Below are 7,546 nucleotides of genomic sequence, written 5' to 3'. Positions count from 1 at the left end.
ATGGGCTCAAGTATGACAGTACGACCGCTTACGAGCTATCCTTGTACTTATACTTGTATAAATTGGTTGGTTACGTGACATTGCCTGCAGCCCTCTAGAAGGCGTTTTTTTGGGCTCGGCGCCACCCAGTAGACAAGTAGTGCTCAGCGTCCGCTAGACAGGGGTCGGCGCCGCATGCCTGCAGAACTTTCTCGACATCATGTGACGGGAATCTAGGCTCGACGGCAGGCTTGAAATCTAATTTCATGAACCTCCTGATGCCCTTCTGATCTGGCAAAAAGGAGTCCTTGCCATCAAACAACAATCTGCCCTCCACCCTTTTGAATTGGTTCCTGGCTCCCGGTGAGCCCGCCCACGATAGAGATCCTGCGCTAGTTAGGGGAGGGAGGAGCTGCAGGGTCTGTCCACAACAGCTCGTTCGCTGGGCTGGGGCTGGCTGGGCTGGCTGGCCAGCCCCCTCCCATGAGCACTGTAGCAGCGAACCAGCCAGCAGTACCACTCTCTCACGTAAATGAACCAGCAACGATATGAACCAGCCAACCGAACAAGCCGAGGGTGCTGAGCGCCGGTGAGCACCCGTGCCCGCTAAGAGATGTCAGAGACGATAAGAGAGAGCCCATATATTTTTGAAAGTACTATTGTACCCTTCACATTTAATTTGAAATTATTTCTAAATCCATATTTTTTTATTCTGGCCCACAATTCAAGTTTCTTTGTATTGGTTCTTCCCGGATGACTCTTATTTTTATACAAGCAAACTGTAAAATTTCTCTTATTGAAAATAATCTAAATCAACTCCTAAATCTACATGTAAATCACTTCTCTCTATCGGTCATGTAGAAAACACCAAACCACCACTATAACTCAAGGAAAGTTTTGAAAGCCAATTGGATGTACATAAATATAGGTAATAATGTGTATATCGATTGGGTTTAACAATAATGAGGAAAGAGTGTTTCTTAATGGGCAACACACCATGGTAAAGTATATTGATATTCGATGACTAACAAAATATATATGTTGATAATGTAATTGTAGTAACTCTTTGCCAAGTTCAGACCCTTTTCCAAGTTCAACGGATGAAGGATTACATAGACAGAGGGACTCAAACTCTTGTCTACGAATTTCTCTCAAGACTCTAGACTAAAAACTAAAAATTAAAGACTGGGAAAACCTAAATATGGAGAGATGGGCTTGTTATGGGCAACCATCCTTTTATTTATAGAGCTATTACACGATCTCTAACATGCCCTTAGATATTTTTGCTAAACCACTTAACCCTAGAGACAAACTGGTCTAACTTTTGATCGATGCATCTTATGGCTACGGGCTCTTCACAACTCTGCGTTGCCTTGATGCAAGCTTCGTGATAACACCACGTGTCGCCTCCGAATCCATCTCGCACTCTTTAGGTTTTGAGACCCAAACCCGAAAACCGTCCACCGGTGGTTTTCATGCCCAAACCACCAACCCCTCCGGAGAAGTGTATCCTCTAAGCCTCCTCCACGATCTCGACACGTATCACAGCATGTCCTCGATCGCCCGATCACCAAGTTCTCCAACGCCTTTACTGGACTTGGTTAACCGTCGCCTTGACTTGGTCAATACAGGCTACTCCTCCATATGTACACTTGTTTGTCGATGTCCCCAAGTGTTAGCCACCCACGGTCAGTCTTCCAACCACCTAGGCCACTCAGTCTAAGCCACATGTCTGTCCTTCACGCTCCCAGTCTATTGACATGACACATCTCTTGACCTTTTTTTATGTCCGTCGACAGTCTCTATGCTCCACACTTGCACACCAACACGGCCAAGCGACATGTTACCTATACACTCACGCTAGGTTAGTCTCAAACTCAACGAAGCTCGATCATCTCTTGACAATTAATTATCATAACTCAACACACATAGGCATATGTTCACATGCACCTTATATTTCTGAATGTTTTGAGGATGGAGACGGAATTTGCCAAGAGATAGATCTCAATGGTTGAGGGCGACACCATGACGCTTTATAATCTGAGACAAATTTTAACTCTTCGGTGACTTATATTTTAGAATGCTTTCGAGATAGAGACAGTGGAGTATTTGCCAAGGGGTAGATACAGTAGATCTTAATGGAGTATTTACCCCGACATCCCACCTCGCCACTTTTCCTTTCGCTTTCGGCCTGCGACTGCGATCTCACTCCCAAACGGCTTCCTCTGCTCCCCCTCCTTTATCTTTTGAGGCTTTTTCCTGTGTACCATTAAAAAAGATGGCCCTTTCCTACAGGCCACTAAAAAGTTCGGACTTACCTAGATGCCATGACACTTTATTTTTTTGCCCCTCGAGCCATTCCGTCCATTTTCGCTGGCAACGGTGTGTAACTGGGAGGAGAAAAGACCGAAGTGCCCTCAGTCTAGGAGGATGAGTAAAATTGCCGTTTGCCATATGTGCCACTCCCTGACCAGCCCTTTTTGTTCCGGCCCGGGGGCTACCTGCTGGCCATCCATCATCCGCGGAGCGAATCAGGCAGCTAGTTTGCCTGGTGCTGGTCTGGACTCTGGTGGATTGGTGGCCGGAGTGATCGGACGCTTCATCATCGTCCGAACTGCCGAATTTTTGGGTGCAACGGTCGGCTGGTGCCGTGGCTTTTGGCACGTACAGGAAGTGGAGGCAGAGAGAAGTGTGATCCGCCACGGGTTGACTGACAGACAGGTCGGGCACTTGTTGGACGTGCAGGTGCAGCCACGGGAATGGAACGGAATGCCACTGTTTTTTGTCCTGCAGGCAGCTCTGCCATCCTGTTCCAGTGTTCCTGTGTGTTTGATTGGTTGGCAGGTTCCGTTCGGTGAGTCACGGACCCGGCGGCACACAGGAAGTGGAGGCGCAGATCGCAAAGTGGCCAGTGAGGCTGAATGGCTGCGATCTATACAACCACTGATCCCATGTCCGGCAGAGTCAGTCTCAAACTGCAGCGCTCTCGCTCCATGCTCCTCACTGCCATCTCGAATTCGTGCTGGGTCACGCGGCAGCTGCAGGCCGTACTATGTCACAAGTGGCTCCTGCTGCGTCGTGTCAGAGTTGCAAGTACTGATGTCGGGACTTGGAAGGGCCACACAATGCAATGCAACGCAACACACAGGCTGGCTGTCTACTCCCTCCGTCCAGAAAAACGTTGCATTTTTTGCTGTTGTTGACTGTTGCATGATCGATCCATCAGCCAGGCGTTCACGCGTGAGGTACAGTAGGAGTCACTAGATAGTCTGCCAGTGCTGTGCGTACGGCATGCCTACACATATAGCACCGCTGTTTCGCTTATGGACACGCACGACAGGTCGGGCACCGCTGCTTGCTCGGCGGCGTGAGTCCAAATCACAGCTTTTCGTTTCGCGTCGCTGGTGGTGTGGTGATGGTACTCCTTCTGGGTAGCGTGCCAAATAAATCAAAATTTTAGTGAATCATATTCATATTTATAACTCCAAATTAATCTATTATAAAAATATATTTCATAATTTAAGTTTTTTATCTATAACTGTTTAAAGATATAATATACTAAAACATAGTACTATACTAGAATTACATGTTGCCGTTGCTTGTTACATCGACTTGAGATGAGGCTGCTCAGGTCGGGAAGCTTTCCTTTTGGATCTGGAACTTATTGGATGGGACAAAACTGAACGGTAGGGTAATCGATTAATCCTAATTACTGCACCAAATTAACGTGTTGCGTGCCATCATCGCAGCCAAAAACCAATGCTTGCCCAACGACTACCGCTGGAGGAGTAGGAGTAGTAGCATTGCAGTAAACCTATACCCCGCAAATGAGCGACGTGTAGCAAGTTCAGGAGGAATCCTGCGCTTTTTATGCTTGGAATCTTGGCATACGTCGTAGCAAGCATTCTTTTTCTGAGCAAGTCCTTTCTGCTGAAGCTAGCGTTCGAACGAGATGCTGCGCCGGATATCAGGAAAGGCAAAGAAAGGGCACGGCGGAGGAGTACGTGTAGAGTTTTGAGTGAAGTAGTGTGCACTCCTGTTGCTGTTGGTCTGGTCATTCGTATTCATGTTTGGTCGTCGCGTGAATGATGAGAGGGGCCACTCACTGTTTTCTCGCGTAGTCGCATCGCCCTGCTTGGCTGGACGCCACGGAATCGGCTCCGCGGATGATGGATGGCCAGCAGGTAGCCCCCGGGCCGGAAAAAAAGGGCTGGTCAGGGAGTGGCACACAGGGCAAACGGTAATTTTACTCATCCTCCTAGACTGAGGGCACTTCGGTCTTTTCTCCTCCCAGTTACACACTGTTACCAGCGAAAATGGACGGAATGGCTTGGGGGGCAAAGAAATAAAGTGTCATGGCACCCAAGTAAGTCCGAACTTTTTAGTGGCCTGTAGGAAAGGGCCATCTTTTTTAATGGTACAAAGGGAAAAGCCTCTTATCTTTTGTTCTCTTCTCCCACTCCCCGTCTCCCCCAGCCAGCTCCCAGTCACAAACCCCAAACCCCTCACTTGTCATCAACCTGCGCTTCTTCCTCCCCCTTCCCTTCCACTTGCAGTCTTGCACTCCACTACTCCTCGCCGTACCGCTCCCTTCTCTTGATGCAAACCTTTCCTTACTGCTAATTAGTTGCCATTTCTTTCGGGATCCGGCGGCAATGGAGAGGGAGAGGAAGCAGGGTTTCTTTTCGGCGCTCAAGGGGGAGGTCGTGCGGGGCCTCTCGCCAGCGAGGTCCCGGGGGAAGTCGCTGCTGCTTTCGCGCAGCCGCAAGACGGCGGCGGCGGAGGCGGAGGCGGTGGCGGTAGCGCCGCCGGAGGAGCTCGCCCAGTACGCGCCGGACCCGCTCGTCGCCCACTCCGGCAGCCTGCGGCCTGCCGGCGAGGTCCTAGCGCCGCTCATGGAAGGGCCCGACGTCGCCGAGGACGACACGTTCGCCGAGGAGTCCGGACGGCGAGACGGGTTCGGGCAGTGGGTCCGCGGCCACCTGACCCGTGCCCCGCTGATGTCCGGCGGCGGCGACGGTTCGTTTCGGCGCTCCGACCTCCGCCTCCTCCTCGGCGTCATGGGCGCGCCGCTCGCGCCCGTCTCGGTCTCCGCCGCCGAGCCGCTGCCGCATCTCTCCGTCAAGGGCGCCCCCATTGTCAGTGCACACGCCTCGGCTGGATCTCCTCTGTTTCGCGCTTGGCTTTGACAAACGCGGCAGCGTTTTGGGTCCTGACTCCGCCGGCGGTGCTCGATCTGTTATTTACCGCATTGCAATTTGCAGGAATGTTCGTCGGCGCAGTACATCTTGCAGCAGTACATGGCGGCGTCGGGCGGCGCCAAGGTGCTGCGGTCGGTGTGGAACGCGTACGCGATGGGGAAGGTGCGGATGGTGGCGTCGGAGTTCGAGACGGCCACGCGCGTCGTGAAGAACCGGGGCTCCGCCGCCGCCGCCGCCGCCGTGGAGCAAGGCGGGTTCGTGCTCTGGCGGATGTCCCCGGACATGTGGTACGTGGAGCTCGCCGTCGGCGGCAGCAAGGTCCGCGCCGGATGCAACGGCCGCCTCGTGTGGCGCCACACGCCGTGGCTCGGCGCGCACGCCGCCAAGGGCCCCGTGCGCCCGCTCCGCCGCGCCCTCCAGGTAGCATTCCCTTCCCGAGCAATGAATCCCACGAGGCGACGACAGTGCCGCCACTGCCCACTGGTTGGTTTGGTGCTAACCGACAAGTCGCCATTGTGTGCCTTGCGCCCTCGATCCAGGGCCTGGATCCGCTGTCGACGGCGGGGCTGTTCGCGGAGGCGCGGTGCGTGGGCGAGAAGAAGGTGGGCGACGAGGACTGCTTCATCCTGAAGCTGTGCGCGGACGCGGAGACGCTGCGGCAGCGGAGCGAGGGGCCGGCGGAGATCATCCGGCACGTGCTGTTCGGCTACTTCAGCCAGCGGACGGGCCTGCTGGTGCACGTGGAGGACTCGCACCTGACCCGCATCCAGCCGCACGCCGGCGGCGACGCCGTGTACTGGGAGACCACCATCAGCAGCTTCCTGGAGGACTACCGCGCCGTGGACGACGGCGGCGTGGTGATCGCGCACGCGGGGCGGTCCGCCGTCACGCTGTTCCGGTTCGGCGAGATGGCCATGAGCCACACCAAGACCCGGATGGAGGAGGCGTGGACCATCCAGGAGGCCGCCTTCAACGTGCCGGGCCTGTCAACGGACTGCTTCATCCCGCCCGCTGACATCCGCCGCGGCGACTCCGTGGGCAGCGAGCCCTGCGGCGGCGGCGAGCTCCCGCCGCGCGGCGTCAAGGCCGGCGCCGTGCACCCCGCGCGCGTCGCCGCCGTGGCGGACCGCGTGCACCCGCCGGCGCGACGACAAGATCCACTGGACGGTGGAGATGTGACTCTCTTCTGACTGCGGGCAACGGGACTGATCGGGCGGATTCGTATCGTTAGAGTGGAAGATTTAGCTTAAGCAGCCAGTAAGCCTTACTTTTTCAGTCGACGAACACACCAAATCAACTAACGGTATTTTCAACCATGGCTTATCAGCGGGTTTTGTTTGTAACTAACTTCGTCTCCTCCCCCTACCAGTGGCTTTGTATTCTGTACAGATCGATGAGAGGAAGCGCCCTCCGTGGCAACGCTGAGCTCATCAATTGTATTGCTACTGTATAACTAACTGTAAGAATTGCAAAAATGTACTGTACACAAGTATCATCAGATCTTGTGCGCCTAATATATTTCTGAAACGCTGGAGTTGGGTATTCTTGCAATTGTAATTCTACGTGACGTCACAGTATGTCTTGCTGTCGATCTTGGTTTCTGATCTTCTGCCGAGCGCGATGCCATAGCCATTAACGCCGAGCTCTGGCCAGGTGGTGCCTCGTCCACGCTACGTAAGCAGTCATGTTAACGTTACGTAGAAAATGATTCTGAACCCGACGCCGAGCTCAGGTCGATAAAATGAAAGCAAACCTCTACGGATCTAAATGTGAATATTTTTCAAACAAGGGCTAAAAAAGTCAGGCTTTGGGCTTGGTCGCAGGTTTTGCTTAGAAACTACTTATCCAAGTATCTTTACCACCCTTTATTTGCTTTCCAGGTATAGTACTTGTGAGAGTTACTTGCCACATTTCCTTGTCGGCGTAGTAGAGTAGTTTCCTTGGAGTGGTGGCTACAGAGTGAGAGTTGCGAGGGAGCAAAGCATAAGCATTGCTTGCTTGCAAGTAAACCAACAAGTTCCTCGTGACAGAACAAACTTTCTTGGCTTGTAGCCAGGCAATGCCACCACTACCACTACCAACCAAGCTACTACTACTGTCACACTCAGCACAGAGTACTCACTCAGTAAGGTGTCACATCGGACGTCCCAGATGTTTAGATAGCAATAAAAAATAAATTACAGAAGTTCTCAGTAATTTGCGAGACGAATTTATTAAGCCTGATTAATTCATCATTAGCATATCTTTACTGTAGCATAATATTGTCAAATCATAGACTAATTAGACTTAATAGATTCGTTTCGTAAATTAGTCTCAGTCTGTATATTTAGTTTCATAAATAGTCTATATTTAATATTCTATGCATA

General features: G+C 52.4%; 1 pseudogene; it reads left to right on the top strand.

Annotated features, from left to right (window-relative positions):
- Nucleotides 1–4,489: 4,489 nt before the first annotated feature.
- LOC136539601 (uncharacterized) lies at nucleotides 4,490–6,714 on the top strand (annotated as a pseudogene).
- Nucleotides 6,715–7,546: the final 832 nt, after the last annotated feature.

This window comes from Miscanthus floridulus, chromosome 2, assembly GCF_019320115.1.
Source record: "Miscanthus floridulus cultivar M001 chromosome 2, ASM1932011v1, whole genome shotgun sequence".
Taxonomy (NCBI): Eukaryota; Viridiplantae; Streptophyta; class Magnoliopsida; order Poales; family Poaceae; genus Miscanthus; species Miscanthus floridulus.
The sequence above is the reverse complement of the archived record's forward strand: the minus strand, read 5'-3'. Positions and strand labels throughout refer to the sequence as shown.